This window comes from Molossus molossus, unplaced genomic scaffold (genome assembly GCF_014108415.1).
Source record: "Molossus molossus isolate mMolMol1 unplaced genomic scaffold, mMolMol1.p scaffold_m16_p_10, whole genome shotgun sequence".
In the NCBI taxonomy this organism is placed as follows: domain Eukaryota; kingdom Metazoa; phylum Chordata; class Mammalia; order Chiroptera; family Molossidae; genus Molossus; species Molossus molossus.
The window spans coordinates 18510839-18537760 of NW_023425345.1; the positions used below are offsets into that span (position 1 = coordinate 18510839).

Sequence of the window (26922 nt, forward strand, 5' to 3'; positions counted from 1 at the left end):
GTACTTAAACGATTGAGTTAAATTATGGCTTGGAATACTGGAATAATATGGAACCAGTGCCTTTGCCAAATGACATACTCTGCTCTGGATTTACTGACATTTCATCTGTTATTTTGAATCAGAACATGGAGGAATTTGCAATTATGTCATTCTCTTCAGCTAAAAAAAATTCCAGTCATTTTCTGATTTTTATCTGTCAAATATGTGCTAAAAATTTTTCAAAGAATTTTATTTTAGAAGACCCTTTTGCAAACCTCAAAGGCCCTGAATTCCTTGAAATGGGAAAGACTTACTTCTTCAAGTAAAAACTCCTATTGTAAATAAAATGTTGGAACTGTGGTGCACATGCAATGTTTGGCAACACATCTGGTTTTTCTGCTTTGAGGAAGAAAGACAGCCATGAGTCACGGCTTTCTACATCACCTTGCATAGGCACCCGAGTCCTTGCCAATCGTCCTGAAGAAGTTTTGCCTATTGCTGCAGAAGTCATCAATTTCTCCGGACTCAGGGCTTTGACTCATTGAGGTTTGAAAGAAATTTTTGTCAAGAAATGGAAGCAGAATACGAATGTATTTATTGAATTTCACTCCTGAAATAATTCCATTAGGAAAAAGTCATTTGCGTTTTGATTTATTTGATCACATGGATAAGGTAAGGCTTATTTTCAGCCTTAGATCCTGAGGCACCATTTTGGAAGCTAACTAAAATGCATGGGCACACACATACACACACACCTACACAGAAAACCCACCAGTCCTTTTGGCCAAGTTGCCACCGTGTGGGAAAAAAACTGGAAACAGACAAACATGAGCATCCCTTCCCATGCTGGAGAATATTCTCCTGGCTCTATTCAAGAGTGATGAAATTTGTCAGTTTCACACAGGGCAGAAGTCTACAGACACCTGCAAACACTGCAGAACTTCTCCAAAGGTTAGTTATATGCATTTGACTTTAAAATGGAAATGTGGATTTTAACCATCTTCTTGCTGATGCATACAGCATTGATGATTCAAATTTTGCAAAGATGACCCAACCAATGGACCCAAGGACAGAAGAAATGATGAAACTGTATCAGCTTGAAGAATCCTAGAAAAATCCACTATCTTGATATAAACCTATGCATTTGCTACAAACTACCTTGTTAATTGGCACTTCTTTCACTTGTTGCTCTCAAAATTAAAAGTCAAAATTGATAAGATAGCACAAACGACATTGCAATGTAAAGACTATTCCATAATTTCTTCAAGTCAAATGATGGCAGTCTTATTTAAATTTACTTTGAGAAAGAATTTTAATTTTGTTCTTCTTAATTTGCACACTTGGGATTTATTTCAAATTACTCTATTTATGTGAATAAACAAGAAGGAAAGTTTTGTAATATTTTTCCTATATGAAGGAAACAAATTTCTAATGCAGTAAAACAAAGTGTGTCCCCAAAATTGAAGAAATATCTATGTGCATTTTTTAAAAGAAAATGATTCTTATCTTTCATCAGACAAAAAAGGTAAATGACACCCCCTTCCCAAAAAACAAACAGTTAAGAACTGTGGATCTAATACAGCTATTTCATTTTATGGTGACTTAGTAGACTCTGGAACATGAAATAATTGCCCAAAGGCACACAGCTAATAAGTGTTAGAACTGGAATTTGATCCCTGCTCTCTTGTGTCTAAGGCCATTATACTATGTTGCCATCACATGTCCTCAATGGGACATCCCACAGTTACATAAGAAAGTTCTTTGGAACCAAAATAAAACAAAACAAAAGCAATCAACCAACCGAAAAAAAACTGTGAACCTTGTACACCTGAAACTAATATAACTACATACGATATTGTATACCAACTACACTTTTAAAAAACGTGAAAATGAAAGCTCTTGTTTCAAATGCGTTGCTATCAGATTTTCCCAACCTTGACTTCCTACCTGTCTAGACCTGCACTGATTGCCAGCCGCCTGGAAAATCAATCTGCCACCTACCCCATCTTGTTCCTGCCTGTTTTTCTTCTTTAATGACAGGTGTCCAGGTTTTAAATCCACTAGCAGACTTAAGCATCTTAAATAACCAACACCAGCCTTCAGCTGGGTGTGTCTCTATTCTCTAGTCTAAACCATGGCTTTTCCTGCTGTGTTACTTTGCCATTGTCTGAACTCTGAAAAGAACACAGCCTTAGTCCGTTTAGGCTGCTCTAACAGAATACCATAGATTGGATGGCTTTTAAACCACATAGATTTATTTTTCACAGTTCTGGGGTTTGGGAAGTTGGAGATCAAGGCAGTGGAAGGTTCGGTGTCTGGTGAGAGCCCCAGTTCCTGGTTCATAGAGAGCCCTCTTTTCACTGTGTCCTCACAAGATAGAAAGCATGAGGGAGCTCTCTGGGGTCTCCTTTATAAAGTCATTAATCCTACTCATGAGGACTCCACTCTAATGACCTAGCCACTTTCCAAAGGTCCCCACCTCCTAACACTATTATATTGGGGGATTAGGATTTAACATATGAATTTTAGGGGGACATAAACATTAAGTTAATAGAAAATAGCTTAAATTAGAGTTTAGTGAAGTATGTAGTATCTTGTGGCCATATGCTGATGTGGACCCTTAGATTTAAAATAAAAAATCGAATTTAAAGTTATTTTATTTTCAAGTATATGAAAGGCATGTATTTTTCACATTTAATTTAATAAGTGTCTTTTTTATATCATGAATTATTTTGAGTTCAAGGATTTTTCTTAAATTGTTCATCAAAACTATAAAACAGAGTTGAAATTTTCATTCTTAGTCTATAGTTCCAGTCTGCTACTTTGAAGATGGGGTAGGCCATTTGAACGAACTCTGCTCCTAGCTTATGAACAGTAAATAATAACAATATTAGCTATCAATTTCAAATATAGTACTGGGAGCCATATTGCCTCCAGACCTTATAATCACTCTACAAAGTAGAAAGTATTATCCCAAAAGTAGGCTTGCCACTTATTAATAATATTATATGTTACCTGGAATAAAGATTTTTAAAAAATTTATATCAGGCCCAATTTTTAGACACAACGTATCTTTTATCACTAAAAATGAGTGTAGTTTAAAGGTAGTTCAGGAAAAATGTATGCCTCCTGCTGGAACCCCAGGGCCTTTGTTGGTGCCCAGTCCAATTTCCCCTCTCAGCAAACAGGATCCCTTTAGGGTGGAGCAGCAGTGGGTGAAATCAAGGCTGGTGACTTGAGAGGATAGACTAAAACACAAGTCCTATCTAGGAAGGCAACAGTGTCCAGGGGAAACGATGGCAGAGGCAGCATCAGTTTATGCAGACTCGGCTTGCCTGAAAACATAGTGGTCTCCAGCGATGGAGAAGAATAATAAAATAAAATATATGGCAGTGGACTAGTCAGGATCACAAGTGTGGAATCCCCTCCCTGCGGCGACTCGTAGGCATACTTTGAGGAAGACTTTGCAGAAAGGTGGGGAGGCCCATGAAACAGGTCACAGAGTGTTAGGCAGCCAGTAAACAGGGTAATCAGGAAGATGACAGGGTGAAGTGTTTATGATAACTGTAAATGAAGAACATGACACAAAATTACCTGTACACTATTAAAACATATGAGTATGAAATAAAGGCTAGAAGGAAAGACTTCAAAATGATAAAAGGTACAGTCCTGGGGTCAAAGAGTTACGTGATTTCCTTAATTTCTAAACCTTTTGTAATATTGTTATATTATAATTTTTAAAGAGTATCGACCAAAAAAAAAAAAAAAAAAAAGGGTAATGGATGAAGAGCACATCTAATTAACATTTTTATATTCTGTAAGCAAAAGAGAAGTTCTTTAAAATATTAATAATTTTTTCTTCTGTCCTTCCTCCATCATCTTTTCAAAATCTATCTTCAAGCTCCTTCTCATTCCAATTCCTTCTTTGTCTTGTGCTCACTATAGCAGCACGTATACTATAATTGAATAAAATAGATCAGTCCCCCTCGGGCTCAATTATGGCATGATTTGAGCCTGTTGCGCTTTGCTGGCTTGTGTGTCACTTGAGTGAGCCATAGAGACGCGCCTAAATCTGACTTGCAAAAAATAAAAAATAAAAAGCTGAGACATCATTTTGTAGAACAGTACAAAGCATGAATCAGATACAGAAGGACAAACAATGTTTCTTAGGTGAAGAAATAAAAAACTTAGGTGCCAAACTTGGGGAGTGAATTGTTTTAGATGGGAAAGTTGGAAACTTGATTCTAGAAAAGAAATAGATTACTTTACATTTAATGAGCTTTTAATATAAACAAAAACTACATTTATGAAGGTTGTTTAAAAATAAATGTGTAAAGACTTATCTGTAAGGACTTAAGCATATCTATTGTGAAATAAAATGTTTAACCTTTCTAATGAAAGTTTAGTACTCACCTCAATCTTGCCATGCATAAACACTAGACCCAAATTTCGTGTGTCTCTACAGTTCTATGTCATTAATTCTTTGAAAACAAGGGCCTAGGCAGTAACCAAATAATTAATGAAAAATTTTAGTTCCGAAAATAGTGCCAGGCAGCCAAGATTCATAAAGAATGGGATGGCCCATTTACAGTTTGGCAAAAAACTAGAGGCTATTTCAAAATGTCCTGATTTCTTTTCTTTATTATTATCTGTTTATCAAACCACTCACATAAAGAGAGACACCTGCCTTTCATCCCTATACGTAGTAAGAGATTTGCTATTTTTAGACTGGATTACTATTAACAACTAAATTACTATTAATAAACAATTGACATTTGAAATAAATATATCAAAAGTTATAGGAGTAGAGATAGCCCACTTCCCTCGCAAATTCTACCAAATACATTCACTGTGGTCAGGGATTTCCACTTAAGGTACTTCTGCATTCTCTGTAGCATTCAATGCTAGACTCCTAATTAGTCATCAAATAAGTGAGTTCTTGTTGACTTCTCTTAGGTAAGCAGTGTAACCTGCCTTGATTTCCTATTCCTTCCACTTCTCCCAGCTAGAAGTCCTCCTCTTCCCCTGGGAAACATATTTGAATTTTTATTTTATGTTCTTAGTTCTTCCTAAGTTATGGCCAGGCCTTCTTCTCCTCTGATAGACACCAAGCCCTTGCAGGACAAAGACATTGCCCGTTATCTTTCTGTTCCTTATAGTGCCTGGCACATTGTAGACACTAAACACGTTGGTTGAAGGAATATTTGAATGAAATAATAGTTGAAAAGTAAATTAAGAGTTGGAAGAATTCTAGCTCCCAATCCAAAAACTGCTTGAGTATCTCTGATAAAATAGAGATTTATAGTTGTACTTGTAAATACAGTTATATAAAGTAGATAAATAAGAATCTGTACTGATGTATTTTTTTCCCCAGAAAACTTTTTCTTTTAGAGAGAGAAACATCGATTTGTTGCCTCCTATCCTAGCTCCAAACAGGGATTAAACCTGGGTACATACGCTGACTGGGAATCGAAACTGTGACCTTTTGTTGTATGGGATGATGTTCCAACCCACTGAGCCACACCAGCCAGGACTACAGGAAACTCTTTCTAGATCATGCAGTACGTGTTTTAGCAAAATAACTACTACTGACCCTTCATATTCTGAATGTTAAGGAATACTTATAATGAAATATGCTAGTTATAAACATCTAATTTTTTTCTAAATGGGGCTGCTAGTCAGCCAGCAAAAATGTTTATTTTCCTCCCTTCTAAATGTTGCAGTTCCTCTACTCAACCTGTGGGTCGCGACCCCATTAAGGGTGGAACGAGCCTTTCACAGGGGTCACCTAAGACATAACAGTAGCAAAATTATAGTTATGAAGTAGCAATGAAAATAATTTTATAGTTGGGGGTCACCACAGCATGAGGAACTGTATTTAAGGGTCATGGCATTAGGAAAGTTGAGAACCACTGCTCTACTTGAAGACAGATTATAAACTTAGATCTCTGCCTTCCTAGATACATTATCATCAGAGTATTTTTCCATGACTTTTATAGTCATGGTGTGCTGTGCTGGAGTGGAAGAAAGAACACTAACATGTATTCATCAACTTTTTTTTTTTTTAAATTATTTTATTTATTTATTTTTGTTACAGATGTTTCTCCTTTTTCCCCCATTGACATCCTCCTCCCTCTCCCTCCCCGCCCCTGTCCCCAGCTTTGTTGTCCATGTTTATCGGTTATGCAAACATGCATATAAGTTCTGTGGTTTATCTCTCCCGTCTCCCCCACTCCCTCTTCTGGGGATTGACAGTCTGTACCCTACTTCCACATCTCTGGGACTACCCTGTTCTTCAGACTGTTATGTTCATTATATTCCACAAATAAGTGAGATCATATGATACTTGTCTTTCTCAGTTTGGCTTGTTTCGCTTAGGATGATACTTCCCAGGTCCCTCCATGTCGTCTCAAAGGATAAGAGATCTTTCTTACAGCTGCATAGTATTCCATTGTGTATATGTACCACAGCTTTTTTATCCATTCGTCTACTGATGGACATTTGAGCTGTTTCCATATCTTAGCTATTGTAAATAGTGCTGCAATGAACATGGGGGTACATATATTCTTTCTGATTGGTGTTTCAGGATTCTTAGGGTATATTCCTAGAAGTAGGATCAGTGGGTCAAATGGCAATTCAATTTTTAATTTTTTTAGGTAACAGCATATTGTTTTCCACAGTGGTTGCACCAGTCTGCATTCCCACCAGCAGTGTACTAGAGTCCCCTTTTCTCCACACCCTCGCCAACACTTGTTGTTTGATGATTTGTTGATGGCGGCCATTCTGATAGGTGTGAGGTGATACCTCATATCCATCAACTTTTAAGTGCCAAATATTGTTAGGCACCTTTCTATTTGGTGTCTCGTTGAATCCTCATGAAAGGCCTTGTGAGATGTGCCCACTTTACATATAAAGAAATTAAAGCTCAGGAAGATTAATCTTTCTCATGGTCTTACAACAAATATTGGAGCTAAGATTCCAATCTAACTTATTTTACTTCGAATTCTATATTTTTCTATTGCATCATGCTAAAATTTTTGTGAATATTTATGCAAAAAGAAGAGGTTTGGAATATTTTACTCCATTGTGCCTAAGAGTGGATAGAAGGTGGTGAAGAAATAAAGCATGCATGCACACAGAGAAGTACCTGCAATCTTAACTATTGGTTTGAATGATCCAAACATGTGACATAGCTTTTTTTAAAACAGGTGATGTTACTAAAACTTTTATTATTGGAAGAAAATTATCTTTTAACTAACAAAAATACCCTTTGTAAACTGTCTTTGTATTTCTAAGTGTATTAGAGGTAATACTGAAATATTTAGTACATCTGATGCCTTCCTATCAAATTAGAATTTGAGGATAGATAAATGTTACAAGCTCTGGAAAGCAATTCTAATGCTGATCTACCTAATGGCTTTGAGTTTCAGGGTGCCCAAAGAAACAGAATGCAGGCCCAGTAGCAAATTTCTCCTTGCCTAGAGGGAAAATATCTTGAACTGCACAGATCATCTATGTATCAGGACTATAAAAACAGGAAATGTTTATATTCAGTAAATATATGAAATGAGCAATATTTCCAACCTTTTGGATTATTTTCACATTGAGGAGGTAGAGGGATAAGGGCACTGACATTTATTGAGTACTACAATCTACTTAAAAAGGATGTTCTAATTTACCATGTCAGTATTTTATGTAGGGTCAGGCATGGCTCACTTACTATTGCCCACTGCTATACTCTTTTGTGAATCAAGAGAAATCTGTCGAGAAAAATATAATCTTATTTGTAGCTTTTATTAACCTGTTCTTTGACCCTGTGGCTAGAAATTACCTGTGGGTTAAGTGGTATGACTTCTATATAGGTATACTTACAGAAAGCCTCCATTTATAACTGTTGGAAAATTCAGACTTGTACAGATAGGTCAGATAATAGTTGCAAATGACATTCAAAAGGATAGTGTTTTGATCTCTCTCTCTCTCTCTCCAGTATTATTTAGATATGATTAACATACAATAAATTGCACATAGTGTCCAATTTGGTAAGTTTCTACCTATGTATACATGCATAAAACCATCACCACGATACAGAAAAATCATATTGATCATTTCCACAAGTGTCCTCATGCTTTTTTAAATCTTCCCCTTCCCTAGATTCAAGCAACCACTAAATTGCTTTTTGTTACTATAGTTTGCATTTCCTGTAATTTTACAAAAATGAAATAATACAGTGTATGACTTTTTTTGATCTGGCTTCTTTCACTCAGTATAATTATTTGGGATTCATCTATGTTGTTGCTTATATCCGTAATTCATTCCTTTTTATTGCTAAAAAGTATCCTATGCTGAGTATGAATACACCACAGTTTGTTTATCCATTTATTCATTTGCTCCCCATCTTGGTTCACTTTGCCCTTCTTATCAAAATTACTTTCCCTGATTTGAAGTTTCTCATTATGCACTTGGCATTTACCCAGGTATAGCGGACACATGATCCAGGTGAAGCAAACTACCCAGGTTTAAAGGGTAGAGCATATGTGGGCAATCAATCAATTGCCTTGGCTACAGTGACAGTTCACTGATTCAAGCTGGGCTAATTAGACTAATGTTTGTGCTACTGAGGATGTTGCTCCCTCTTTTCTGTAAGATTTGAACCAGGAAGTACAGAGCTACAAATACTGTAGCCATCTTTTGACCTAGTGGGCAGATGAGCCAAGGCTGCCAAAAGCAGAACCAAAAAGGAGAGAAATCAAGTCCTGATGACATCTTGTGGGCTATTGGATGAAGTCCCTGAAGCCTGCACTAACTCTCCTCTTGGAACTTACGTAAACAACAAAGCCTCTTTTTGTATACGATATTTGAGTTGCTGTTCATATCACTTTTAAAAGAAAAAGTTGTGATATAGGTGCTTTACATTCATTATCTCATTTAACCCTTACGACCTGGCAGGTATGTTATTATCTTAATTTTACATGTTGGGAAACTCTTAGTTAAGTAACCTACCAAAATGACAAAGCTTTAGCTCCCATCCAATCCAACTGATTACAAAGCTCAGTTCCTATGCAATACTGCTGCAGGGCTAGAACCTTGACCTGCTTAGCTTTGTGTATTTCTACATGTTCTTTTTTATTACCTGACATTAAATACTGTTAACATTTGTGGCTTCCTTATTGCTGAAATAAAATTACATTTATAGGGCTTAGTTTTTCTCCTTCTCCTCTGCCCCCGCTGTATACCTTTCTTCTTGTCTTTTTCCTTTTCCTCATTTTTTTATTTTTCCATTTTTTCAATGTTAAATACCAAATACTTGCTCTCGTCTCTTCTCCACAGGTCATATCAACTCTAAAATGATGCCAAGGTGATGAACTTTGCCTTGCCCAAGCCAACGTTTACTGAAACAATTGCCCTTCTGAACTAATAGCTAGAAGGATTACATCTACAACACAGTCTGATAAATTTCCCTAAAAACAAGTCACTGGGCCAGATTTCAAAGATGACAAAACCAGAAGGCCACTGCTACTCTCCCTTCTCTCGTTCTTTAAAAGGATGAAGAGTCCGATGATTATTTCAACAAGCCTCTGGACAAGTGGCTAATTGCCACATCCTCCTAAGACTTTCCAGAGGGGAAAAACTTTTGTGCCCTAGCACCCACTTTTCAACACTATTTTCTTGAAAAAGGAAGAATCTGTTAAATCTTAAAGGTGGCTTCATGTTGTGCTTCTTTTTTTGGGAAGTTCAAATAAGCTTTAAATGTATTTTATTTGATTCAGAGCCCACCTCTGCTCCCCCCCCTTCAGTAGACAGGTCATCAATCTAGTTAAGAGCAGTTAATATCACAAGATTCGAAAAAAAGAAAAAGAAAAATGATTTAATTCCTTTTTAGTCTTGTAATAGAGCCTTGTGCAGAGACTTCGTGGAAGCTAGGAGACTACACTCCTTAAGCACTATGTCAGCAACTAGAGAACAACTTTATTTTAAAATGAAATGTTTGAAAAGTGTGTCTTCCTTAACTACCAAGACTGAGTTTGGTCCCTGGATTCATTTGCCTTGTAAGGACACACGACACCACTTTCCTGAAAGCTTCTTATAATGCTCCCTGGACTGTATCAAATAGCTTGAATGTTATCAAGCCTTGACAGTTAAATCCAGTCCTGAAAATTTGAAATTTTAGATGTAGATGGAAAAAATTTCCCACCTCAAATTTGTAACGTGTGTGTCTTTGGAAATATTGATTTTAAATAGATCTGGCTATGTAAAATCTCTATAGTTAACCTTTAAAGTGATGGGCTACAACTGTCTTATTCAAAGCTGTTTTGCAAATGTTGGGATGGTACAAAATATTTATAATTATTTATTTTAAAAAGCAGCTGTTTTGTTTTTAAAGAAGGTTTAAAAAATCCTTTGACAATACTCTTTCTCTTACCTATATGGGCATACTTTGTTTTATTGCAGCTCACGCCATTGCACTCCACAGGTGTTACATCTTTCACAAATGAAAGGCAAGACCCTCCACCAGCAAAAAGATTACAACTCACTTTATTCCTATATTCACTTTATTATGATCTAGAACCAAACCTGTAATATCTCCTAGGTATACCTGTAGTATCATTTTAACCAAATGTCAAACTATTTTGTTCAAGTGATATTAAGGGAAAGATCGTTGATTGCTGCCCTTAGTTTGACTTGCTTTACTTTTGTTGCAAAAAAAAAAAAAAAAAAAGGTTTATTATATGGTTCAGCCTAGCAAAATAGGGAATAGAGCCAGGCAAAAGCTTTTCCCAATTTGGTAAGTTAACTAATTTCTTTGAGAAGTTTTTATAGTTATTAATCATTGGAAATGGTTCAGAAATTCAAACATGTGGAAAATTGTTTTGTAAATCAATAAAGCAATGTATTGATGCTGTGTAGGGCAGTGGTTCTCAAATTTTATTGTGCAACAGAATCCTAGAGGACTTGTTAAAACAGTTTACTAGGCTTCATTCCATAGTTTCTGATTCAGTTCATCTAGGGTGGGGCCTGAAAGTTTCATTTCTAAGAAATTCCCAGGTGATAGTGCTGCTGCTGATTCAGGTGCCTTCATTTGAGAACCACTGCTATAGAGAGCTAAAAACCAGCCTAAGTGTCTTTCTATATCGTATCCAGCTATGTTTCACATTTGTTTCCTAAGCTTTGTCACTCTCAGTGTGAATCACAGCAAAGACTTTCTGGCTTCATTCCCTTCTCTGTCCAAAGTTCAATGATCTTCAAATTCCCCCCATCAAGGGCCCTCTTTCCCGAGGCTAAAGAGTAAATACCTAATGCTCCCAGAGATCAGTTTCCTAACTGTGCTCATCAGCAAAGGTTTCCCCTCAATATTTTCATATATGTCCTGTGGTAAAGCTATTCTATGGTGAAAACATTTTGGGATACACTGATTTAACTGGAAAAAAATATATATTTATAAACATTTTTTATATTATATTCTTACAAAAATATTTTTATACCATGAAAAAAGTTTAATCTCAGAACTTCTTAGCTGTTAATATATACATATGCATTGCGAATTTTCAAAAGGAAGATAAAGTATGGGGCATTTCCCATGTGGATTTGATCTTGGAATTCTTTCTCAACCCCTCCTCCCTACAAACTGCTAGGGAATATCTATTAAGCACAGTTTGGGAAATGCTGTAAGTAATTTTATAATTTAACTTTATTTTACAAGGTTAAAAAAGTCTATATTACAATTTAGGAAAGAGGCCAACTAACACGCCAAAAACATGATGTACACATTTAAAATCAATTCAAAAAAGTAACTAAATAAATGCATTCACCCACTATTTTGATTGTGGCTTTTACTTTTTTATTAGTGATAACATGAGATCTACCCTCTTACCAAAATTTTCAAGTGCACAGCACAGTACTGTTAACTATAAGCACACTATTGTGTAACAGATCTCTAGAACTACTCATCTTGCATAATTGAAACCTTATACCTGTCAAACAGCAACTCCTCATTTCTCCTACCCTACAGCCCCTGATAATCACCCTTCTACTTCTGACTTTGACTATTTGGGCATACTTCATAAGTGGAATCATGCAGTATTTGTCCTTCTGTGATTGGCTTGTTTCACTTACCATAATGTCCTCAAGGTTCATCCATGTTGCTGCACCGCTTTCTTCTTTCTTGTGGTGAAATAATATTCCATTGTATGTATATACCACATTTAGTTTTCATGCGACCTTTTCTTGATCAAATAATGTACTGAATGATACAAAGAAGAACCCATGGCTTCTAGACTCTGCTGATCATCAGAGTTTATCTGACCTTACCACCTAAAATACCTGTTTCTCCTTTCTCATTTCTTTTTCATGGTTGTTCCATTTTCTTCATTGTATTTCTCGTGATTTTAAGTTATCTTATTAATTCCCTAAGTGGTTTGCATGTTTATTGCCTGTTTCTATCACTAGAAAACAGTGCCCTTATCTGTCTTTTACACTTCTATATCTACAGTGCCTAGAACAATGCTTGGCACATCAAGTGCAGTCAGTAAATATTTTTTGATAGAAAGAATAGATCAATAATGTAATTATCTCATTTCTAATTATGAAATCTTTATTATAGTAATAAAGATATAGCAAGAGGAAATAGTGCTCTTTAGCAGCTTTAGATGAGGCAATTAGAACAATCTTGACTTCTAAAGGAGTAATTCCAATCCAATGGTATGTGTGAGGAATTACTGATGGGAAACTCAGGATGCCAATTTGTAGCCTCATTTTTATTTTGATTTTTAATATTTACTAAGGGATAAAAAAAGGCATACAATTATTTATTAAATAAGGAAAGTGCATAAAAAATATTTGTCATACAAGTAGTCCTTATACAAAGATCAATTTTTCCAGCTCTCTAATTTTAAAAGACTTCTGAAAAGGATACTTTTTCTTGCTATATTATAAAGTTCTTTGACTTAGACAAATCTAAAAAGCATAATTAACAGTTCTTTTTTTAAATAAAAAAGCACACTTGTTCTAAAGGAAAGCTTATGTTACATTTGCATTCTTGTATGATATGCAAGTGTTAAATATGCATAAAGCATAAATGTTGTTAATTTATGGATCTTGGTAATTTTAGAGACATGGAAGAAATATGATTGAAAAATGCAGAATTGTTGGATAGTGCAGTAGATACATTTAACTTTGCCCAACAAATGGGAGAAAAAAGTCAGCAGGCATTATTTTTAGGGGGAAAGGACTCATCTAGGAATCCAAGAAGGTAATTGTCTGGTTTTTAAAACATAATGTGATTTGAAATTGCACTAAAAATGTATTAAGTCTATTTCCTGGTATGTGGTTGAATTTTTTTTTTTTTTCTTGTATAGGATGTCTACATCCGGTCCCCATTCTCTTTTTATCAGTCTTCTCATTACCTCCCTCTAGGCGTTTGTTTGTTTTTACATATGTTTTTATCCTTATTAGTGGAACGAAGTGGGTCAGTATTACTTCAGTTTGCCTTCACTTTCATTCTGCTGTTCATTTCTGAACTAGCTTTTAGCCTCTGGAAAAGAAGAAAGGAAAAACATTTACAGAAATCGAGCCAACATCTCCGCAGCCCCCTTCAGGAAAACAAAACCTAACCAACCGCAGCAGCAGTTCCTCTCTGTTCTCACAGCACCTTGCATTTCCCTTCTCGTAAAGCTCAGATTTCAATTATAATTGTTTACTGACTATCTTTCACCCCTGCTAGACTTTCAGTCCTTCGAGGCCCTAGTACATCGCCCAGAACAGAATAGAAAGAAATTTTAAGTTCACTAAATGGTGCATGCGGAAACGACTGCTGCATGCAGTCCTGCGTGGTACCCACACGTAAAGGAGAAAAGTTGCAACAGTCAACATACTCACGTGTGGGTCCTCTGACATCAACTCTCTAGAAAAACAGTTAAGAAGGGTGGCAGGGGTGTCGTAATTACATGATTACTGGGATAATTTAAGCGAGTTTTTGTTTTGTCGGGGGTGGGAGGAAGATGAAGGGGCCGAAGTATTCAGATAACGTCGTCCCAGTAGCTGTAGACAGACACTGCCTAAGCTTCTCAGCCGTGTGGGGTCTTCTCACCTTCCGACCCGGCGCGGGCCACTCCAGAAGACAGAGCGTGGAGACCGAGGCCCCTCCGGTGCGGGGGTTTCCCGGGGATACCCCGCCCTGCCCGCCAGGCCCCGCCCCCGGCCCGCCAGCCCCGCCTCCCGCCGCCGCCGCCGGCAGGGGTCGCGCTGCCCCCAGCGAGCGGCTCAGGCGGGGGTGGGGAGAGCTCAGGCGGCAGGTCGCTTTCCTCCGCCGCCGCTGGTTGGAGCGTTTCAATAAAAGTCTTTTTTTCCTCTCTCTCTCCCTCGCTCGCTCTGCTCCGGGACACAGGCGAAGGCGTCAATCCGCAGCCGCCGAGCGAGAAAGCGACGCACACGCAGCGAGCGAAAGCGGCCGCCCGCGGTCTCCTCCGCTCCTCCCCGTCGGGCCCCGGAGAAGAAGGAGCCAGCGTTCGGCCGGGCCCCCTCAGCCGGCGTCGGCGCCTCCCAGGCCGCCTCGCTCGCGCCCCGGCTCCTCCGAGGGGATTAGTGGGCCGCCCGCGCGGCTCGGCGGCCCGGGAGCCATGTTGACCCGGGGACTTGGCAACGCGTGAGGGACCCGCGCGGCCCCTCCCGAGGCTCCGGACTCCTCGGCGAGAGTCGGAAGGCGGCGGCGGCGGGGGAGGCCTGCGCCTCGGAGGCGCCTCGCTCTGCCAGCTGCTGGGACCCGGACCTGCATCCGGTCGCCGCGGGCGTCGGCGGAGCCGCTTTCCCTCGGCGCCTGGCCTCGCCGCGGGACGCGGCCCCCGCACTTGCTGGTGAGTTGGCGGCGGCCGGCGGCGCGGGGCTTTCCCTGCTCCCCCGCCGACCCCGGGCGGAGGGGCGGGAGGGTGCTGGGGGCCGGGGCGGGCGGCTGGCGGGGCGCGGGGGCTCAGGGCGGGCCGGGAAGTTGCGAGAGGGAGGCGCGGCGCAGGGGCTCGCGGGTGCCTGTCGCCGGTGGGGTCCAGCGAGGCCCTGGGGTCGTCGAGGCATTTCCGGGGGAGGGGTGTCCGTCGGGCTCCTTCGCGGGAGGCGCCTCCAGCCGCCGCCTCCGGTGCGCGCTGCCGCTTCGGTCTCCGGGGGAGGCCGGGCTCCCCGCGAGCCGAGGAGGGAAGCGGTTGAGAGTCCCCCGAGACACAAAGGTCCCCTGGGCGGGGGTGGATTGCGGGCGCGGGCGGCGCAGCTCTGGGGGACAGGAAGGCACGCAGGCCCGCGGGAGGTGGGCGAGGAGGCGGCGGCCGCGGTGTTCCCAGCTCCTTGGAGACGCCGAGGGTGTGCGCGCGGGTGGGGAGCGCGGGGGAAGAGGGGGAGGAGCAGCCCTGCCGTGGGGCGTGGGGCGTGGGCCCGAACAAAGATCCGGGCGGCCTCCCGCTGGCGAGTCACACCCCTGAGTGTTGGTCAAGAGCAGAGGTGGGAGGAATGTGGGAAACCCAAGGATCCGACGAGAAGAGGGAAATGGGGGGCTGCCAAGTATTGTCTCCATCGCAGTCGCTTTTCTCGGCGTGTTTGCGCCTGATGCTTTCGCTCCCCAACTCAGCTGGATAGCTCCAGATTGCCCCCCTCCCGTCACCCCCTCGCTGCCACATTGACTCTCCTGTGGTTTTCCCCTTCTGCCCCCCCTACTTTTCACCCACTCCTTCTCGGGTAAGCGGTGTTTTGCCTTCAGCTTGAGGAACGTTTGCTAATGACAGGATGCCTGAGCTTGTTATGACCCTGAACTGCCTTGAACTCTTCTCTCTTCCTCCCACCCTTTCCTTTCTGGGATCTTAAAATGTCACATGGCCATTCACAATTAGCTTTTCTTCAGCAAAAATGGCAAAAGCATTTAGCTGAAATCTGTGGTTCACGTCTTTTACAGTAACATGTCCACCAGAGCGTCGGCTTAGCACCTCTTCAGATAGCAAATTAATTTTCTAGCAACAAAAGTGGCCAATTTTGTGTGGAGTTTTGGCTGTTTCTAGGGTCAGCAAAGTGTGTTTCTAGCAGCCAGACCTGTCACGTATCAGGCAGTGCTTGCCTTAGAGACAGACAAATTCTTCCCTCAAACTTTGCTGATTCTTGCTTGAAGGATTTCTTTTAAGAGGTGCTTGTGTAAGGTCAGAGTAACAAATCTGAATTTCTGTATGTTAGACTTACTTTGTTAACCGTTGGGCAGAAGAAAATGAATGCAATCTTTAGACCTTTCATGCCTTTGGTAGAGGAAATCCTCCCTTGAAGCTAGAAATAAGGTTCAGCCAAATTTTAAGGGAAAAAAATTTATCTAGTCGTAATACCATTGGTTTTGAACCTTTATGAGACTAAGTAGTTGGCTTATTAAATATTGGGGTGTTGTTTGTTAATGAAGATATTTTAGTCTTTGTAATTCTGATATCTGTAATTCTGACGTTTCATAAACAACAGTTGGAACAAATGAAACCACTGTGGTTATATTTAAGGAATATTCTTATTTTTATGTTATAAGAGAATATTGGAATATAAAAAGTGCTATTCTTTTATCTGGTAAATTGTCTCATAGACCAGAAACACTTAACAATTTAAATGCTGGGCTTCAAAGAAAATGGCTGAGTCTGTTTTAAAATTACTGTGTAAATATAATGTATTATTGATTTTTTTATAGCAAAAATCAAAACACATTAAAATATGAATGAAAATAAAATAAGCCCTGGCCAGATTGGCACAGCCGTTAGAGCATCGGGCTGCGGTCCAGAGAGACCCGGGTTTGGTTCCCGCTAAGTGCATGTACTGCGGTTGCAGTTTGTCCCAGGCCCTGGTTGGGTCCTGCAGGAGGCAGCCACTTGATGTGTCCCTTTCACATCGATGTTTCTCTCTCTCTCTCCCTCCCTCCCTCCCTCTCCGTCTCCCTCTCCCCCTCCCCCTCCCCCCCCTATCTGAACCAAAAAATGTCCTGGGGTGAGGATAAAGAAAAAAAGAAAGAAAAGTAAAGCCTGTTTGATGTAGGGCATTACTGTTGATGTTGTGTAAGAACAGTCATATATTGTTGCTTGCTACCATTAAAATGTTGACAGTATAAAAATCGTGAAAGGATTTCAGTTTGAATTGTGGGACTCCCTGCCCCCAACCCCTCCCAATTACCTTCACTTAACATATTTTGGATATCTTTGAAATGAGCAGTTTATATATTAACAATTGATGTTTTTTATGTAACATTTATTTATTGAGAATACATTGACTTTTTCCTGCATATTTATTACTGTCTGATTAGATAATAGAAGTTTAATTCTCACTCGAAGGCAATCTACCAAGAAGTGAAAGATTTATGGGTAGATAAAAAAATACATTTCCTGTATTTTTCAGATTTTCACATTACTTTTACAATCAGAAAAAAACTTGAGGAATTAAAGTCTTGCTAATATCTCAATCTGCTTATTATTAAAAGAAGCTTCTATAATATGTATAATTTATTCTCATCCTTGGATTCAGGCCCAAAAAGTAACTTTTAGAATTAGGTATTTGAAACACTGTAGGCAAATTGGAAGACTTGATTCAACATATGGTAGCTTTGTACATCATTAATCTTATTCTAATAAGTCATTGGTTTTATAAAAAATAAAGAAGTTACATTTTATTTTGTCTGTAGCAAAATAGCTGTGTTGACTAAGCAGATTTTAATGTATATATTTGTTGATATTTTTAGTTTCAGATATTAATTCATTCCTACAATTAATAGTGGAAAGAGATGGTATATAAAATACTTTATTCTCTTGAGGCTTTTGCTTTTTTCTTAATTTTCAGCAGTATTTACCTCATTTTTTTTACTGGTGAAATAAATAAAAAACTGCAAATATTTTATCTTGAACAATGGAAGCTATAATGGCAACCGAGGTAGATATTCAGTAGTGAAGGTGATAGTATCTCTTAATAGTTTAAAAAAGAAAAAAATGTGAACACAAAATTTTTGCCCTGGCATTTTCTTTGTTATTGTATAACAGTCCTGAATATGTATAGGCACTACATTTTGGTTTTTTTTTTTTTATCCTCACCTGAGGACATTTTTCCATTTTTTGTTCAGGTAGAGTGGGAGGGAGAGAGAGGAAGAGAGAGAGAGAGAGAGAAACATCGATGTGAAAGGAGCACATCGAGTGGCTGCTACCCGCACGACTGACCAGAGCCAGGGACAAACTGCAACTGAGGTACGCGCCCTTAGTGGGAACTGAACCCGGGTCTCTCAGGACCGCAGGTCGACCCTTTAACCGCTGAGCCAAACCGGCCAGGGCTAGGCACTACATTTTGAATCATTATTACTGTTCTCTGGTCTTTACAAAAATTACAGCATCATGTCATTCTTTTATATAGCTTTTATACTTCCACAGTGGATAATGACTTAATGAATTCATTGTTGTATTGTTAAGCAAAAAAAGGCATGCTAAATCCAGCTTATACTTCTTTAGAGTATTTTATCTTTTAAAAATTGCCTTCTTTCTCCTGGCCAGTCTGGCTCAGTGGTTGAGCATCCACCCATGCACCAAGAGGTCACTGGTTCAATTCCTGGTCAGGGCACATGCCCAGGTTATGGGCCCAATCCCCAGTGAAGGGCATGTAGGAGGCGGCCAGTCGATGTTCTCTCTCATCGATGTTTCTCTCTCTCCCTCTCCCTTCCTCTCTGAAATTAATAAAGAAAAAAAAATTAGCCCTGGCTGGTTTTGCTCAGCGATTAGAGAGCTTTGGCCCACCGACCGGAGAGTCCCTGGTTTGGTTCCTGCTAAGGACACGTACCTCGGGTCCTGTGAGTAGCGACCACCACTCAATGTGTCTCTCTCACATCGATGTTTCTCTAGAAACTTCCTCTCTCTCTCCCTCCTGCTCTGTCTGAAGATAAATGCAAAAGTGTCCTCAGGTGAGGATAAAATAAATAAATAAAAATAAAATCTTAAAAAAAAGTAAAATGTTAAAAAGTAAATAAAAGTTGCCTCCTTTCATACATGCAAAGAAATAATAATTTTATGTTTCTTGAATTTTGAATGTGTAATTTTTGCTTAAATTTTTACATGGGAAAGAGTTATTTTATATGGCAAAAAGTGCATTTTATAAACTGATAATGAAATTTTGCATTTTAAATGAAGATAAAAAATAGGTTTATGGTATTTGAAAATGAGCTTTGTGTATGGTATTTGTGAAGTAAAAAACTGCCTACAGTGGAAAGCCTGATATAGCTTATTGACATTTAACCTATAATGTCGTTAATTTCTTTGAACTGGTGGAAAGAGAACATATTAGAGTGGCTTAAAAAAAAATCTATGAGATGTTTATAATATTAAGCCAAGACTTCTAACTGTCATGATTGAATTCTTTTTTTTTTTAATCCTCACCCAAGGACATTTTTGCATTTATCTTCAGATAGAGAGAGGAAGAGAGAGAGAAACATCGATGTGAGAGAGACACATCAAGTGGTTGCCACCCACACAACCCCAACCGGAGCCAAGGACAAACTGCAACTGAGGTACATGCCCTTAGCAGGAACCGAACCGGGACTCTCCAGTCTGCGGGCCGACGCTCTAACTGCTGAGCCAAACCGGCCAGACCATGAGTGGATTCTTTGTTATTATTTTGCTCCCATGCTTTTTAGTTGTAATTGCTTTAATATCTGCAAAATATTGACCTGGAAAGAGGAATTGCCAAGGGCCAGCAAAATGTAATGAATGTATCTGAGTGTAGCTTACCTTTCCTAGCCTATTTTTTCTCTGTTGGCCAACTTGGAAAATCAATAGACATCTACCTGTAAATCTAATAGGTGGGGTGCCACCATAAATAATATGTTCTGCAGTAATGTATGATACTGAGGTGGTTTACAGATCCATGGCATATTGGGATGAGTGAAAATGATCTTGCTCTCCAAGGTCTCCTTTTAAAAATATGTTTTGATATAAGTTATGTGAAAGAAATAACCTTGTTTAATACCTTTTGCTAGGTACTATGCCATGTGTTACTTTGTTAAATCTACACATTAAGCACATCCTATAGGTATTGTGTCCATTTTTTTTGTTCTTTTTTTTATTGCCAAATACTTTAATTTGTTAGTAAGAAACAGAATACATTATCTTAAAGCTGTGCTTTGGAGCCTTCATTCTCCATTGATGGTGACTGTTTTTCAAATGAGGAAACAGAGGCCTTAGGTTAAATAATTGTCTCCAGAGTGAAGATTTCTGTTTAGTTTTTCAAACCACGTTACACTGCCTTCATGGTGATGTAATTGTTAAAAAGTCAGTGTTGAGTGCTGTAGAGAGATCTAAAAAGGGGTATATTTAAATGTTCATCAGAATTAGATTTAAGTTCCATTGAATGAGTTTTGCTTCATTAAAAAATAGAATTATCCAAAATGTATAAGGGAAGACATACGTCAAAATGAATTAAACTCAGGGTGCTAAAAAGATATTTAAAGAATTTGTAGATTTATTTATTTATTTATTTTAATCCTTACCCAAGTATATTTTTCTACTTCTCTTCAGATAGAGTGGGAGGGAGGGGGGTAGAGAGAGAAAGAGAGAAACATTGATATGAGAGATACACATCGACTGGTTACCTCCACACGACCCCGACCAACGGAGATACACACCCTTGACCGGAATTGAACCTGCAACGGGCGGACACTCTAACCACTGAGCCAGACTGGCCAAGGCTGTAGATTTATTTTCTTTCTTTCTTTTTTTTTAATCCTTACTCAAGGACATTTTTTATTTTTTGTTCAGATAGAGTGGGAGGGAGAGAGAGGAAGAGAGAGAGAGAAACATCGACGTGAAAGGGACACATCGAGTGGTCGCCACCCGCACGACCGGGGTCATACTGCAACTGAGGTACGTGCCCTTAGCAGGAACTGAACCCGGATCTCTCTGGACCGCAGGCCAACGCTCTAACCACTGAGCCAAGTCGGCCAGGGCTGTAGATTTATTTTCTATCGTGGGTTTATCTATTAGAGTTCTATGGGCATAAAATGGATATGGGTGCAGAAAAGCAAAATAAAAATTACACCTGGCCTTTTGATACAAGTATCTTTATTTTTACTTACATGTTTACATTATTTGAGCATATTCCATAAAAAGGAATATAGCCCAGATGCATGCTGTGTAGGTTACGTCAGTGTTGGGTGAAAATTTGCCTTAAAGTAGATAAATTTCATGTTTATATCTATGCACATATAATTGCCTGTTGGTTTTGGTATTGCTTATGAATTTTAATTAAATAAAGTGTAAACTTTGATGTGTTTTGTTGATATATAGTTATATATCAACTGTCAGACCAGATTGTACATCTTTGGGCATAACTTCTTATATTGAAAACCAACCCTTATGATATAAAAATTAGTATTTTATATATATATCTTATTTCTTGTTCAAATTTAAAAAACAGGAAATTTTATTGACTTGACCTGACAGTAGTTCAGTAAAGTGAAAAACAGTGAAAGATTTGCTTTCTTTTTTGTTGTCATAAAAGTTAATTAAAAGTATTTGTCAGCTTTTTTTTTTTAATCCTCACCTAAGGATATTATTCTGTTTATCTTCAGATAGAGTGGGAGGGAGAGAAAGAGAGAAAAAACGAGAGAGAGCGAGAAACTTCGACGTGAGAGGGACTCATCAACTGGTTGCCTCCCGCATGACCCCGACCAGGCACTGCAGGTGTACATGCCCTTGGCAGGATCAAACCCGCGAGTCATTGGTCTGCAGGCGATGCTCTCCCGCTGAGCCAAATAGCATATTCTTATTTCTGTTTATTCTTATTTAATAGCATATTCTTATTTCCATTTATTTACTTATTAATGTAAATACAAGAATACTCTAAATTCTGTATGACTTTGTAAAGAAGGGAAAAAGACTCAAGAGTAATTTATCTTTTACTATATTCTAGGTTAGTTACTAATTGTTCTTCTCAGATGTTATATGTAATACTGCTATTCTTACAATTGGTAGTTAATAGTTGTTATTAGTATGTGTTAATGTCAAATAATACAAAGTTTGGTAAAAATAGATAATATTTGTGAAAAATTACCCAGTAACAACATTGGGACTCAACACTCCAAATTTTTAAGTATTATTTTAAAGGTAGACTTTTTAAAAGGGTAACATAATTCCACATTTTAATATTTTAACTGTTCTGTACTGCTATTTCTGGTGGGGAGAGATATTTTCATTGATTTTTGAAGTAAATTTTGATTCCTTTAGCAGACTTTAGAGTCTTGAGCATGTTTTGCTGAGTTATTGTTAAGACGTGATCCTTTGTGGCTTTATTTTACTTAATAAATTTGATTTTCCAATTAATTCTGGAGTGTAATCAGTAAGTACTTTTAAAGCATTTCTTGTGTCTGCAGCATTGTGTTTAGTCATTGTAAACTTTATAAAAATATAATTAAATGTGGCAGTATTATAATGTAAAGTAACAGCAGTATTGGTTGTCTGGAATGTTCAGTGCTTGGCCCAGCTCTTATGTTTTACATTTTCCTTGAACAGTCTCATCCAAGTACTTTGTTTTTATCACCTATATGCCAATGATCTCCACATCTTTATTTCTAATCCAGACCTCTTTTTCTGAGTTCCTTTCTAACTATAGTTCCCAGATATTTCTTTTTTGTTCTCTCTTACCTAAGCTGAACTTTTATTATCCCCTACCTCCATTCCTAATCATAGTGAATGCACCACCATCAGTCTAACCATTTGCAGGTTATGTTTTTCTACAATATTCCCCTCCCCCTAGTCAATCCATTCACACCAAATCCTGTTAATTTTATTTCCTAGATATCTTTTAGATTTATCTTTTTCTATTGTCATTTTCATATGTCTGGGTTTTGGAATGCTTCACCTGAGTTACTACTTCCAATTTTGCCTCATTTTAGGCAAAAAAATTATTCAGTCTTTCTGTATATTTACATTTGTGTGTGTCTTTTTATCCCTCTATCCTCCTTTTTTCTCTCCCGGATATCCATCCCTGCATCCATCCATCCATCCATCCATCCATCCTGTGTATCTGAAGTGCCCTGCGTACTCTGTACTAGCACTATGGTCAGTCTTAGGATACGTGTTGATATTATAGTGCTGTGACACTTGGAGAGAAACCCTCATTTTTAAGAATAAATGTCACTTCCTCTGAAGTCTTCTTGATCCATTCTGGCAGAGTTATGGTGATTCTGCTATAGCATTTATGTCTACTCTTGTACTTAACACATTGTACTGTAATTAATTAAAAATCTCTCACGTCTTGACTGGCTTTGTGCTTCATGGGGACCATGCTTTTTAAGTTTCATTATATCCCCCAAATTATTAATTGCATGAATAAATTGATAAAATTAGGAGAAACAACATTGACTTAGAAATTAGGGTCAGATTAATCATGGCCTAGAAAGAGCCAAGAATTAATTTTAATACAGTAGTAAATAAAAAGCCATCAAAAGTTTTTGAGTATTGGCGCTACTTGTAGATGCTATTTGTGTGAGCGTAATCTGGAAGCAGGTTGTAGATCAATTTAGAGGGTCGATAACTTGACATTATTGGGTCTTTTTAATTACACATGAACTGTACTAACATTATCTTTTGACAAATAGGAAATATAAAATTACAAATTATGTAAATAAAATACCTATTTCCAAAGGTCTAAAAACATTGGTCAGTAATCAAGAGTAAAATTTGGTTTAACTGACAAAATTTCATTCTTAATGAAATCTAGCTGTTTTGCGGTATAGTACCAAACTTAAATGCATTTGCTGAAGTAAAGTACAGACTTGCACTCAAACAGATCGAGCAGTGCATTTAATATTTTCCTGTTACCCTGACAGTTTAGTTAACTGGGAGCTTAGTTTTCATTGGGATTAATTAAATAAAAACTGGTCTACTTTTTAAATTAAAGCTGTTTTATTGAGGTTTGTAATTAAGTTTTAAATCATACCTCTGTTATAGTTGGTTCTTATAGACTAGATTTAGAAATCAGATAGTATGGCTTGATAACATTTGAGATATGACATTTAAAAGTTAATTTTTGTAATATGTGAGATCTGATGCTTTCTTATATTCCTCAACTTATGAAATGGTCTTAAATTGTTTTATATCAGATGCATTTTCAAGATCATGATTTATTTACCTACATTTTATCACTTCCAAAACAGTGGAGTCAGCATTGTATTTTGCAGTGATTTTTGTTTATAAGTTTGTGAGCATGGATTTTTGCCCCTCCACTTTCTCCAGATATTCATATCATTTACATTTCTGTTTTCCTCTGATTCCTTTTCTTTCCAAAAAGCTATAAAATGGTTGATAGCACTTTTTATTTTAAATATAATTTTTTTTGAAAACAGCAACTTTCATTCTTTACTGTATAAAGTTTAGAATTGGTTATATGTTTTCTTTATTTTTTTCTATAAAGGCTACTTCAGTCATAAGCGATAACCATGTGAACTTGAGCTAGTTACTTAAACTCTTAATGGTCAGTTTCTTCTATGAAATTGGGAAATGCCAGAACCTACTTCATAAGATTGGAAACGAACTGAAATGATAGTGTGTAAAGCACCTAGTAAGCACTCACAGCAATTATTTTTATTACTCTTCAACATAATTGGAAGAACTGTTAGTAATGGCACTAGAATGTGTGCCTGATCCATTCCTTCAGGTTGATGAATGTCCAAATAAGTGACTTACAAAGACAGTTGAATCAAAATATCAAAATAATTTATCTGGCTTTTAAAACTGTACATACTTCCTAGATTTTCTAATGTGCCTTCCTATTCTCACCGAATTTAAGAATCAATGTATTAGTGACTTAGTGTTACTAATAGGTACATGTTGCATCCTTCAGATGTATTGGGGGGAGGCAGGGATAGTATAGACTAGTGGACTAAATAATGTGAGATATTCATTGTTTCTTATCTAATGACCAATTAGAAATAAAGCTATCATAATCGTCCTGCTGAGCACATTGATAGCTTTTCCTTAGGGCCAACCAGATTTTTCTTGTAACTGTGCCCTTGTGTTCCCCTTCTTCAGGCCTGCAGGTACCACTTGTTTAACATCTTAACAGTCTAGATAGTATTTGCTTTCCTTGCTTAATGACTTTTGTTTGTTATTTGGGTTTTCCGAAGTCAAAGTAGAATAACAGGTCATAAATCTTATCCATCAAAAGGAGAAACTGGTTTTGCATTTTATCCTTTTGTCACAAAATCTGCTTGGATACTTACTATTTATCTTAAATTTTGTTTATTTTATGTTTTTCAAGATCAGTGGCCTTAACTTGAACTTCAGAAACACTCTTGTTGCCCTGGCCGGTTTGGCTCAGTGGTTAGAGCGCGGACCTGTGGTCCTGAGAGACCCGGGTTTGGTTCCCGCTAAGGGCATGTACTGTGGTTGCAGTTTGTCCCCGGCCCTGGTTGGGTCGTGCAGGTGGCAGCCACTCGATGTATCCCTTTCACATCGATGTTTTTCTCTCCCTCCCACTCTATTTGAACAAAAAATGGAAAAATGTCCTCGGGTGAGGATAAAAAAAAAAAAAGAAACTCTCTTGTTGATTAAAAAAATATATATCTAAGGGTGTCTGTGTGTATGTGTGTGTAAAATCTTAAGCACTGTTCCAGTACAACTGTATTGGAATCTGTGAGTTTGGGTTCTTTAAATGTTCCAGGCAATTCATGAGTGAAACACTTTCAGGGGTTAGCAGTGTGAAGGGGAAGAACCAGTCACATATAAATTTAAAGTAAAGCAAATTGATTAGAACTTTCCATCATTCCATCTTATTATTTTATTATTTTCTCTCCTTTTTATTTTCTTATTATTTTTTCTCCTTTTCTACTTTGAGTTTTCTAATTTTATTATGTTTTGTGGGTTTTTTTAAGGTTTATGTGTAAAAGTAGAATTGGGAAGCCCCAAGCCAAGGGTGTTAGGAGTAGTGTATCAATAGATGGGAGAAGGTTTTTATATAGAAGATATGGAAGCAAAGCAAGGAAATTATTTAATTGGTTATATCTTAAGCAGTTGCCTTTTTTGAGAAAGCCTAGCTGGCTCTTTGTGATTGGTTATTCTCTCTCTCTTTTTTTTTAATCCTCGCCTGAGGATACTTTTTTTTTTAAAAAAAATTGATTTTAGTCTCCCTTAGGCACCCTGACCAGGTATCAAACACAAAACCTGAGTAATATGCCCTTACTAGGAATCGAACCTGCAACCCTTTGGTGCATGGTAGAACACTCCAACCAACTGAGCCACCCAGCCAAGGCCTGATTGGTTGTTGTTCACTTCATTTTTTTCAGATTCAAGTGCACAGACTTAGGCTTCGGTTTTCTTATGTAGGTTACCAAGGCATTAGAATAACTTGAGTCTAATGGCTTTCTGGTTTAGTTACTTTAACAGTTTCTTACCAGTGTCACTGTTTTCTACTGCATGGTCTCAATTATGTTTTTGAAAATTATTTTTAAGATATAAGAATATATAATAATATAGAAAAAGACCATAATCTAAATTTCTTAGCAATAGTTAGTTATCATCTTCCATTACTCCGTTTTTTTTTTCATATGTGGAGTTTAATATTTTTAAGATCTTTTTTATACATTAAAAAAATAGCAAATCTCTAAGAATATAATTTAATAAAATGTGAGAGCTTTTGAAGAAAATGCTAAAACTAAATTCTGCAAACAATGAGTTTTCTTTCTTTCATATTATTTTTTATATTGTTGTTTTCAATTTGCTTATATTTTGTTTAGGGTTTTTATATCCAAGTTCATGGATGGGATTATCCTATAATTTTCTTATACTCTCATATGATTTTGATAATCAAAGGTTATGCTAACCTAGTAAAATTAATTGAGCAATGTTCCTTTTCCTGTTCTCTGAAAGAAATTGGAATTGAAATTCTTGGTCTTTGAGAGTTTAATGGAACTTATTAGTGGAATCATCTGAC

The 26922-nt window shown here is 37.9% G+C and overlaps 1 protein-coding gene across 1 annotated transcript in view; it reads left to right on the forward strand.

The window, feature by feature from the left end:
• The first annotated feature begins 14800 nt into the window (after positions 1-14800).
• Positions 14801-26922, forward strand: part of CDK17 (cyclin dependent kinase 17) — a 105473-nt gene continuing 93351 nt past the window's right edge. The window contains exon 1 of the mRNA XM_036251154.1: positions 14801-14825. The gene's annotated coding sequence lies outside the window, so the exon portion shown is untranslated. The remainder of the gene's footprint in view (positions 14826-26922) is intronic.